General features: G+C 35.2%; 1 long non-coding RNA gene across 1 annotated transcript in view; it reads left to right on the top strand.

The window, feature by feature from the left end:
• The window catches only part of LOC104496898, a 35,467-nt gene extending 34,096 nt beyond the window's left edge, over positions 1–1,371 (top strand). The window contains exon 2 of the long non-coding RNA XR_727821.1: positions 310–1,371. This is a non-coding gene — a long non-coding RNA (uncharacterized LOC104496898). The remainder of the gene's footprint in view (positions 1–309) is intronic.
• Positions 1,372–12,409: the final 11,038 nt, after the last annotated feature.

The raw sequence follows: 12,409 nt of genomic DNA, 5'->3' as shown, positions 1-12,409 counted from the left end.
GTACAGTACTACAGTAGGCATATGTTCTCTGCTGAAAGTGAAGGAGTAAGTACTTTTTCATCCTGGGATAGACAGGTTGCCTGTGTAAAGAAGTAGATTAGCTTTCCGTAAGTTTTTGTGGGAGGATAAAGAAATGGATCATAATGTCATCCTCATTTTTATAAGTTTTCAGCCAAAATCCTCAAGAATTTTGACAGCCATTACCTGTGGCATCACTTTGTTCTTTCAAGTTTAGATATTTACAAAACATGTTTTTCTCTTCTGTTTTTAGCACAAGAAGAATGGGCCACAACCCGTTCCAGCCTAAAGGCACCACCTCTAAGGTCAGCCAGAGGGGGTTACAGGGAGCACCCCTATGGTAGATATTGAAGGTCCTCCTCATCTGTGACCTCATCTCAAAGACAATAAATAGCCTGTGGTCTCCACATAAACAGCAACAAGACAAGTAATAGTCCATTTCTTTTCTATCCTAGGGATTACTGCTCGTTATTATCCTATGTATACTACTTGTATTTCCTATAACATTGGAGTGACATTGGCATTAGTCTTATTTTATAACACGGACTTAAAAAACCAGAGACAAATAACCTTTGGGAATCATTGTCTATAAACCATTCAAAGATGATGTTCTGTTAGTTGTATTCATTGCTGTGTGTAACTTAGAAAGCATGACACTGTTACAGATCTTGAGTCTCTCTACATACTAGCTAAGGCTGAGTTTTTGTTTAGGGTTGCTGAAAGACTGTAATATGATTATTTCTTTTTCTCTTTTTTTTTTTTGAATCCGACAATAATCAAGCTGTAGATAAAATGTTTTAACCTGTCTTTTTTAATATATGTTAGTTTAGATTAAGATGTTCGATATTAAGTTTGTAAATTTAATTTTAAATGCTGTTTTAATGGGGTTGAAAACAAGCAGCTACGGTATGTATGTAGCTAACTGAATTTGTTCAGTGTTTTAACCTGTATTTGTTAAAAAACAAATCACATAAAGTTCCATGTGTAAGCTTCTCTAAATAGGAAACCATAATTTTGTCAAATATGTTTGCCATAATTTGTCAATAAAGCTGAAACCTTTTGTAACAAACTAAATTTGGAATTACTTGTTTTCTAGCTTTAAATGCCTGCTTTATTTCTTTTTCAAGAGACGCCTAAAATGTTTTTTATATAAAAATTACAAAAAATGAACCCAAGCCTGTTTTAAGATTTTTTGTGTAATACTTTAAAAGTTGTATTAATAACTTCTGGTTGTTAAATAATTTAAAAGTTAACAAACTAAACTGTTACATGAATCATGGTTAGTATCCACTAATGTATAACATGTTAATGGAAAAAAAATGCTTTAGAACAATAAATGGATTTTAAACTATCCTCTAAGCTTGATCTTGCTAAACACAAACTCTGATTGACTTGTTTGTATTAGCATGTCTCTCGTGAGAATGTAATGGAGTTTAAAGAGGTAAGATTACCACTTACCACTGTTAGACTGTCTAAATGCTAGTTCTTCAACCTTTGAGTTTCCCCGCACATTAAATATCCCATTCAACATGTAAGCATTGCATAGATTCACCTATTTGTTTTCACTCAGAAGAGTGCGTTGACTGCATTTCTCGTAGTATACAACAATTTGTCTTGATAAACAAATTATCAGTGTCACTGCCCAGTTGTTGGTACTCAACTTCAAAAACTTTATTTGTAATTTTCAGTGCTAAATATCATCGCCCTTGAAGGCAGTTTAGAGGGCTGATATTTCTTTTGAGACTATCAGACTTGATGGCTGATGATTATTAAGGAAATATGTCGCAGGACTCAAAGGATGACTAAACGTTAAACAGGTAACACTAATAGTAACTCTGTAATTTTGAGTATGCAACAGTAATGTTAAATATTCTTAGTTATTAAGTTACTGATAGTTAAAAAAGTAAACCTACCAAAAGATAACAAATAGGTATATAGGCTATTAAAACAACTAATTAACATTAACTAGTGACAACAAAATTATTCTACAATATATAACCCTCAAGGTAATAAACAGAACTAAAATTAACAATAATAGTAATGCAACTCTTGCTAACAACAAATATATAACCTAAATTTTGAAGAAAAAGAAAAAAAAAAAACAAAAAACGGAAGACTTGATGGTAGGGATGCCAAAACTGTTAATCCTTTAAATACAGTCTTTTTGTTTACAGTGGCTTTTTGTCAATGTGATTGGTTTACTTTTTTGATGAGAATCAAGTACAGGCCTATTACCGTTCAGTTTATGAACAAAATCTCTTGCAGCTGGAGTTGCATGCTAACTCTTTTTGAATAGTTCATGACGTGTATGTTTTGTCGTTTGAAGTGCTAAAGTGAATGTCACGGGCTACATGATGGTCACGTTGAGTTTATTCTATCTCGCTATTTCAGGGACTCACAGGCACTGGACAGCTAAGCAGCAGATCTGAGAAGTGGTCAGGTAAGCTCTGCCGCGTCTCAGGGGTTTTTTCTGTTTCCTATTTAATCTGTGCATTAGCTTTTACTAACACTCAGAAACTTATTCAGCTGCAGTTTTAAAATATTTTCAGCAATGTTTCTCTGCATAGCAGCATAGTAATTATGGCATAATGGCAATCAAAACATTTGCTTGTGTATAGTATGATACCCTTCATTTGAATAAAAGAAGTCTTGTTGTCTAGCCTTTTAATGGTAATATTAAGATGATATACATTATAACTGCTCCTGCTAAAAACAAGAGCTAGTGTGTGTTAAAAGCATGCCTACATTTTGGAAGCAAACTTGTCACATGACAGAAAAATACAATACTGCCTAACTTTGCTTCTCAAAATATTTATCATTTCTTCCTATGATAAAAGTATCTGTAAAGAGAAGGGAAGTTTGTTATTTATTCTTTTTCTTGGTAGGTTTTGATGATTGTGGTATGGCTGATGTAACGTTTTCCAGCTATCAGTGTATTCAATGGTTGCTTACAAACCATGAGTTGAGTTGTCTTGTGTAACAGGATACAAAGGGCTTAATTTTCCTCTCCAAGACCTTTATAAATTTGTTTGATTTACATGCCACAACCACTCTACCAGCTGAAGTGATATAACACGGCATTGAGATTTGTTTGCATGTTTACAGTCATCAATATGAGGGTACCACTGTAGTCAAATGCTTCCATCTACTCACCTTGCATATAGTTACACAAATGTGTATAATACAAATATATACAAATGTATAGAAATGTGTATAATACCATTTGCTATCCATATACTATCCATATACTATCCTATATTTATATAGACAAGAAAAAAACGCTCCATTCTATAAACACAGTTTTATACTGGTAAAACTGTAATTGTAGATTATTATACATTACAGATTTTACTATATACGTATTTCAGGAAATGTACATATGCCTTACTGAAATGTTTAATTATGCAAAACTGAGCAAGTCATAACTGATATGAGATCCAGGGCAAGGTACATTCAACGAATTTCTCAGTTCTACATCAGATTTTTATGTGAGAGTAACTAGTGTTATCTCCGTGAGGATGAACTCCAATAAATAATATAGCAGAGCAGCATCCTTTAATATTATTTTCTCAAAGTTCAGTAAAAAATGCTGAAAAAGAGAAGCAGAGTTGAAAAAGCAAAATTTTTGTTTAAAGATTTCTAAGCATTTTTTTGAGGTTAAGGTTGACTTCATCTATAGAACAGTTTGATCTTTAAAAGAAAGTAGTGCACTATAATTTTCAGTACTTAAAATATCAAAATATATTATTCTACGGAATTGTACAAAAATATTCTTAATTGTACCTCTGCAGCATCGAGCTAAATACTCTTTTCATTGTTTTCTTTTTAAAATGGAGCTGTCTACTTGTGAAAAATTCTCTGTTTTCATGATAGATAATATAGGCACTCATGGGTGAAAACCCTTTTTACCCTAAATAAGTAGGCTATTGCATTATAAATGCAAACAATGCACATTCCAAAAGTATTTGTTATGAATAGAATCAATGAGGCAGTTCTGAAACTGATGATTTCTGAAGGTGGGTTATGCAACATTTGACAGGCTGTGTTGTTGAAATGGTGATTGGGCAGTGGAGTGGATGGCACAGTGATAGAATCTGTGGCTTCATATTTCAAACTGACACAGCTTCACTTGCTGGAAATTTAGTCTGAGGAAGGAGCAATTTTCAAGTCCAGCTAGAAACAGAGTAGGAAGAAAGCACCAAGAGGCTGAGGTCATTGTCACCTGCTGGAGCAGAACCCACAGAGCTGCACCACCAGCGACAAGCCCCTGGCAAAGTAACAGATGAGGAAAAATTGCACTACTGCAGTAGTACCTGACCTCACCTCAAAGAATATTGACAATATTTTTCTAGCTTGGTGAGGTCCTCAACTTCCATTCAGAATAACGGAGCTATAGCTGTAAAGCTAGGAGATACTCCTGACTATAAATCCCAAAATAATTACTCCGTTATACTTGAACATGTACTGACTTCTAATCCACGTAAAAACAATGTTAGTGAAAGTGAGTGAGTGCATGTAAATCAGAATGCTGTGTCTGTGGTAGCTCTGAAGACCTGGTCACTAACCATGGCAGGCTGGAAGAGTCTGTGTCTCCGTATTGCTAGGAAGCTGCCAGACCACAGCTGGGACTGAGGACTGAGACGAGTTACTGGAATTTAATACAGCAACCAATTGCCATTGCAATCAGAATAATGATCATCTATGACTGCATCAGTTAAAAGGCTTAACTTTTTATTATGACAATAAGGATTTATGGTAGGCCTCATGAAATATCATGAAATAGTTATAATCAAGAAAGGTAAGCAATGTATTGTGGGCAAATAAAAACCAGTTTGGTCTACATTCCTGACATATTTCCTTCGTGTTTAACAGTAGGGCTGTTGAGTTGTGTACTGTCTTTCTAAGAAATAAAAAGTTTTGTGAGAGTCAAATAATGCAGTTACAAAATTATAAATGGTGGCGAAGGAGAGTCATAGAATAAACTAAACATCAGAGAGAAGAAGTCTTTGTTAGCATCTGAAAGAAGAATGTGATCCACTAAGAAAGGGAAGTCCTAGAAAGTTACCCGTATTGTATTGTATTAACTTACAGAAGCAAGTCAAATTTTATAAATATTAAATCAGGACATCACTGGATATCAGTGTTCTCCATATAACCTACTTAGAGATACCTCTTACTCTGGAAAGTTTACTGGTACATTTACTTTCTTTTATTGAAAAATACCATCTAAAATGAAAAGATAACTGAGAAACTCTACCTGAATTTCCTAATCAGCTACATATTATGACAGAAAATTTGTTTTCCTGTAATATTGTGAAACAAATGCCAAATCTAAACAAAATTCTGATCTCCCTGCAGGGTCTATTTACTAACAACTTTCTAGCAAAGATATTAAAGAAGATAGTATTTTTTTTCCCAGTAATTATTACCTGAATTGTTTAATAATGCTGTAGAACTTATGTAAATGGTTCAAGACTGCAAGAAGATGAAGTAGTTTGGGGGAAATGTTCATACAGTCAGAATCATAAAATAGGTTCAGGGGGGACAGAGTGCATTTGTAGATACATTTTATCAAGGTAAGAATTAAAAAAAAAATTACTATGATATTAACGAAGTTTATTACCAAAAAACCCAATAATTTTAGCTTACAAAAATCGAAAAGGCTGGCTGTGATTAAAAATATGTTAAAAGAATTAAGATCATATTTGTTACTATTTGTTGTCAACATATTAACCAAAGTATAAAAAGAACCCTAATTAATAAGTAAAATCACGACAGAAGGGAGGGTGAGTGGGATGAAAACTATTTGAATGCTAAACAGGAAAACGAGTTTAACGTCTCCTGAAGTTTGTGGTCTCCATTAAATAGTTAGATGCACTCTATGACTTTCATCAATTATTAGAACCCAACACTTATCAAAAGAAGTATCACATGTTATCTATGTTACGGAATTGGTCTATAGAGACAGGAAGGGCACACAGGTAACTTTCTCTGCCCAATTACGGCTTCAGAGATGCTCACTGTCTTACACTCTGTTGTTAGCTATTTACATTTTCCTAGTCATTACTATAGCTCATTGGGACCTGACTGAAACCTTTGAAATCATTAAGCCTTTCCTTTTTCTTCAGTTGCTTTTCTTTCTGGTCCTGTAGGTTACATGCTAACATTCATTTGGAGACATTAAGGAAAACTATTCCCACTGAAAGATTTGCTGATCTGCATAGTTATTAGACAAATTATCAGCTTTGCTCATGAAACATGCTGATACCTCTTAGTGAAGACATGCTGTATACAGTATTTATTTTCTGAAACAGTAGAATCTAAAGATGAACTGTGCTTACAAGTACAGGAAAGATTTTATGTCCCTTCACCGTCTCTGGTTGACTAATTTATATTATGATTCAGCAGAACATTTTAAAATTATTGAAATACATCTCTAAACCGTGCATATCTGGAACAAAGTTTTCAGACTCAAACAGAAGCAATCTCTGTCAACATAAGCATAAAAAAATGCAGATTTCCAAAATTCTGCTAAAAAGTGTCACTTTTTAAAAGGTTTGTTTTCCTTCTATAAATCCTAATAAAGGGCTGTGTTACTACTTATTGAGAGACATAAATGCCTCCTTTCCTAAAATAATTGAATTAATTTTGAAATCTAGGATGCTTTACCAGAGAATAGCAAGATTTATTGAGAAAGCAGTTTCAGGGTTTCATGTTTCAAATCTGTAAATAAGAAGTAGGGTTTATTGGAGGAAGGTCACACCCGTGCTGTAATGGTATAGGTCATCTTTCACATATTAAAAGGGAAAAAAAAATAAAGAAAAGGCTGTGTAGTTGATTTCGTAAATCCTGTGTATTCCCTAAAGAATTTTTCAAAGTGCTGTATAGAAAAGATCAGAACTTTCTGGTATCTTTTAGCAATATTTTTGTGTACGAGTAGGAAAGTGGAAATGCTTGAGTGCCTTGATAAGAGTGGCATTAATTCTGAAAACAATGTTCCTTATTTCTTTGTGTTGCTGCTGTATGCTATTGATCTAATTGAAGTGTTGTTTCTTATTATACGGTGTTACAATGTGTGAGAGTAACTGATTCTGTCATGTCTGGCACTGTTCTTGCGATGCTGGATGCATTAGCTGATGATAGATGGCTCACTCACCTGAAAACAGTGAAAACCTTTGTTATATGCCCTTGCATTACAAGACCTTCACACTGTGTTACCACTAACAAGTCAGAGGTCTAAACTGCTGAGGTGCTCATTTATTCTTCTTAGCATTCTAGGTGGGTTGGGTTTTTTTTCTTTACCTCAGCACAGTAAACAGAACAGAATGTGCAGATAGTTTGTATCATGATTTGCTATATTCACCTATGACTCCATATTTATTGCTCAGCTAATAATTCATTATATTTCTTCATGAACTGTATAACAATCCCGTACAACCACTGTCAAAATTCAGTGGAAAGGTCTTGCCATGCAGCTTCTTTCTTTTTCTTTCCTTTTTTTTCTCCCCAGAAGAACATAATTTTTCATATAACTACTTTGACTGAAAAGATAATCAAGGACACGCATTCAAAAGAAATGCTGCTATTCTCAGATAATATAAGAATTCAGCTTAGTATTTTTAAAATATTTAAAATTTATACCATTCTTTTTCTTATTCTGTATCGTATTTTGAACATTATGTACCTTTTTAATATCTCTGTTAGAATCCAAAATGTAAAGATACAAAGAATTGTCAGGAATGCTTTATTATGTTGGATTCCAGTTAAGCAAAGTAGCTTTTTGATGGAGAATTCAATCCTGCTGATCTTACTAAGGTTTCATTCACTAAAAATCCATGCTGACATCGAGGAATGAGAAAAAAATATAAAATTCGATCTGCAGTCATTTTTATAATTTAATTAAATTTAAACAGAACACACATCTTTAAGGGCTGGATTGTGTCATTCCAGTGGATGTCCTGCAGACAGGGTGAAATAACCTTGACCCAGGAAGAATGCTTCAGTTACACTACCAGTATGAAGATTCTACTTTTTATACGATCAAAACTAGTTTTCCCACATAGAAGAAAAATACTTAGTTGAGAGTCATTGCTTGGGGCTGTCACGCTCTCCAAATCTCAACTTGGCAACCAAGTTTGTCCTTTTATGGTAGTCACCACTATTCATAGAGTGAGAATTCAGAAATAACTTTCTGAAGGAAAATCAATACTTTTCTTTAGATAGTCTTTTATGATAGTATTACCGAAACTGATTGCAGATCTAAATCAAAAATAGGCTGCCCACTGGACGGTGGAGGCCTGGGGGATATGTGCTTAAGGGAATCTAGTGCTCATTCAAAAGAAAGGAGAGAGCTATCTCTCTTATTGACACCAAAATTGTAGCACAAAAAATACTGCATAGCTCTTACAAAGCTTGAGTAGCACCTACAGAACTTTAAAAAAAAGGCAGCATAGAGCTCAAAATGCTTGCTGAAGGAAGCAGGTATTTTAACCTCTGCCTTGTAATGGAGAATTAGAAAAACAGTGAAGCTGAGTGATTTGGCTAAGGTCACTCAGCAGGTCGAAGAGATGTAATAAAGTGCAATAAGCAAAGCAGCAGGTGAGGGTAAGAAGTTGTGTCAGGAAATGAAACACAGGATGTGTTCAGAGCTATGATGTGTTTTGAGAACTGAACTCTCTCATCCACGGTGCAGGTATGCTATCACCACTTGGAGCCTGCTGGGCTTTACAGAATGAAGCAGCTAGCAGAATGTGTGAGCGTACATCCTTATAAAAGAATTACACTGAAGAAGCCTGTTATTATTATCTTTTTTCCATTTGTGTTATAGCTGTATTTTTCTATATCTGCATCACCTGTTGACATGGTAAGTATCTCATGCTGTATATCTTTGAAGAACAAGAAATACATCTCTAAGCCCTGATAAGGGCTTGAGACTCCTGATAATGTCCAGTAGCACTGAGCACAACAGTATTGGACCCTAAGAACCTGCATATTGTTAAACTTCACAGTGCTAACAATTTTAGAAATAACAGAAGTTCTATTTTAGACTATTTTAGGGATAATTTTATACTCAGGGATGGTTGATTTTTTTTTTTCTGCTTTGGAGTCTACTTTAGCTAGATTAATGGAAATAAGATACCTGCCTTTAATACATAGTCAGCCAGAAATATCCCTAAGAATATATTAAGAGATCTAGAAAACAGGTTTGTTTTTTTAATATAAAATCATTTTTATACCAGGTTCTCCACCTGGACTTACTGAGATGACTTATTCACAGCTCTCACTGATAAAATACAGAATTCCAAAATAAGCTATGCAACTGAAATCTCTCTTGCCTCTATTTGTCTCATTTATTTTGTAAATGTACTATTGGCAGGCCTGGTAATACTATCTACCATTAAGATCACCAATACTTTCTATAAATGCAACTGTGGCCACCTCAAATTAAATTTTCCTTGATGCATATCTGCGCAATCCAAGGATTTTGGCCAAAATGCCAAACAGTTCAGAGAAATACAAGATTTTGGTCATTTGCAAGATCATAAAAATTATTCCTATCAGAAAATGTCTATGAAAGTATATTGCAAAGTAAGTGCTGCAGTATACTCTAGTGCTGGTTTCTTATGCACGAGGGTGTAAGGACTGCCTTCCTTTGTCAGATCATGAGTCTATCCCAACCCCTATGTTTTTTTTCTGTCTGATCCAGAAATGGATGCTTGGTGTGCATGGTGGAGGAGTCAGGAGAAATATGTAGAACAAGTAGGTCTGTCTGTGTTGAATTACACACCACCAGAATGATCCTTTCTCAGACTTGGCTTCCAGTGCTTGTATTTTTAAATCCTCTGGCTTCCTTAATGACAACTGTTGTAATGTGTAAGGGTTGTATGCCCAAACAGGCTTTTATCCATAGAACCACTGTCTGACATTCCCAGGTGCTGGGGTCTGTGCAGTGATTTGGGTTACAAGAGGAGTGGAAGGAGTTTCATGACCAAACAGCTCTTTGACTAAAACAGTGGAATGGATTATATTCTTCTTCAGCATCTCTACCAGCAGTTTTGTGGGATGGTAGGCAAATTGCTCAAAGTAGAAGCTCACTAATCCTGTATTTCTTGAGGTCTTACAGAAAATCCTGGGATCTAATTTTCATCAGAATTGCAAGTGGCGTCATCAGGAGTTTTGCCTGAGTATGCAAAGTGCTGTTTAAGGTTAGGTACTCAAAAAATCAAGCCTTGAGTTTCCCAGGTGATGTAACAGTGATGAATGGTTTAGTTTAACTCAGAAAGGTAATAATAAAAATCAGTCACAGTGATGAGGTATTCACGTACTACAGCCACAAGTGGCACAGAAAACCAACTGCAAAATTCATAATTTTGTCAAGAAAAATTAAGGGTTTGAATAGAGTTAAGCAAATTAATAAAGGAACACATTGAATAATGAGGATAAAAGTAATACTGAATATGCATGAAATCAGGCAGAAAAAAAGTGTAACTCAACCATTGTAAAGACTACATCAAATGTATACATGAAGGGACCTGAATTAGTGTTTCACTGGCCAATTTAGCTAGTTTCAGGGTGCCTGGCCTACTTTAAGCATTTCTATTGCAGGCCTGACACTTATACCTACGTAATACTTTCCATCATAGAAAAATCTCTCCAAGTTTATGGAAGGGTTTCCACAGTTTGCAACTTGAGGGTTCCTGCAATGTGTAATAGGAACTTGGATTTGGTAGGGGGAATTCTCCCAAGGGTCCCAGAAATGATTTTTTGAATCTTTCTTGAAAACCTCATGAAACATCCAAAAAGTTGCCTTTTGCCAACTCACTAAACTTGCTGGAAACTACAAAAAAATATCTCCATTCCCCTACCCGACTGATCAGAATTTTTTTCTTTATATGAATTAATCTTAGTGTGGCATTTGGGGAAATATTGAGCACATTCATCGCCTAGCAGCAAATACCTCGTTTTTGCCACTACAGGTGCCTAGGAGGAGTGGTCTTTGTCTACAGAAAACAATTCAGAGTACCTAAGTCAGGGCTCTAAAACACTGTGTGGATGTACTTTCTCTCCGTTGGCTTGTTGAAGAGTCTAAATAATGCATTTTAAAAAATACCTTCCTCTTTAACCTAAATCTTCAAATTATCTCTGGATCCATTGATTTTAATAAGAACTGATTTTAATTAGTCTCTCATAGACCTGATTATATTAATATTATCAGGAAATGAAACACAACTCCAGCCCAACCTGTTCTCATAAGTTCCCTTTCTCATCCATACCAGCACTCTGAAGTAATTTGCTCAGGATGGATATAATTACTCTGCTGTATTACCTGCATAAAAAGTGTTGGTAATCATAAAATTCACTGCCACAAACCTCCTTTTTTATTACATTGATAAAAGCATGCTCATACTACTGTGCATGGACCGTGAGCCTTCATCTCAGATACATGATTGCAGGTGGAGAAAAGGCAGTGAAGGCAGCACTTCGTAAATGTATACGTTATAAAAAACTAAGAAGTTAAATGAGAAAGCTGAGCTACAGTGATAGCAGTGAAGTCCCGTACTTTACAAAAAAAGTTCAAAAAGTTAAAAAAAAAACAACAGAAATGCCCGTATTTAGTTTGTTTTCCTCATCATTGCTCTGTTGTGCATATTCGTTCTTTGAGAGACGCTAAGCAGAATGTTCACATGCTCTTCCATTCTGTTTGTGTTTCTTGCAGGGCATGCGAACATGTGAGAATTGTGTAGCAAACTGTGTTTTGGGGTTTTTTGTAACTGCTTTATCTCATAGCTTGCAGAATTTGGAAGGTAGAGTCTTCCAAGAGTTTTCTGTCATCCAGACTAACCCTGTGTTACAGAAATGCTGTGTGAATCTACATAAGTTATTTAAGCTAAAATATTAATGTGACAACTAATTTTGTGTTCTGCATTGAGTATGTCTGCCCAGCTTTATCTTCATTTTCAGATTTTTGGAGCCCTTGGGGAAGTATTGTGCCTTTTGAATGGTTTTGAGGGAATTGAGAGTGTCCAGCTTTATTTGCAACAGATCAGTGGAATCTGAAGCACTAAGCCTCAGCCTGGGGCTCTTCCCAGCCCTGAGTTCTGGATCAGCCATTACCACCTTCTCTAGGGCATGTCAGCACTTGCACTTACAGTTATCTTCCAGTATATCAGGTGAGTTGTGGTGTTTTTCTATATATTTTTAGTTTATGTCAAATATGAGATAATACAGCTTACCTCAGTCTCAAAAATGGGATTATCTTAAACTAGTTCACCTCATTTTTGCCATTGAAAGAGAGCTCATACATAAGATACCTATCATGCATGTTGCTTTGAGACAGGATAGTTCGATAATGTGTTGAAGTTCTTTCAATAAAGAAACAAATGTGGTAAAG

This window comes from Buceros rhinoceros, unplaced genomic scaffold (genome assembly GCF_000710305.1).
Source record: "Buceros rhinoceros silvestris isolate BGI_N320 unplaced genomic scaffold, ASM71030v1 scaffold3040, whole genome shotgun sequence".
Lineage (NCBI taxonomy): Eukaryota > Metazoa > Chordata > Aves > Bucerotiformes > Bucerotidae > Buceros > Buceros rhinoceros.
Note: the sequence above shows the minus strand (reverse complement) of the source record. Positions and strands in the feature narration are given on the sequence as shown.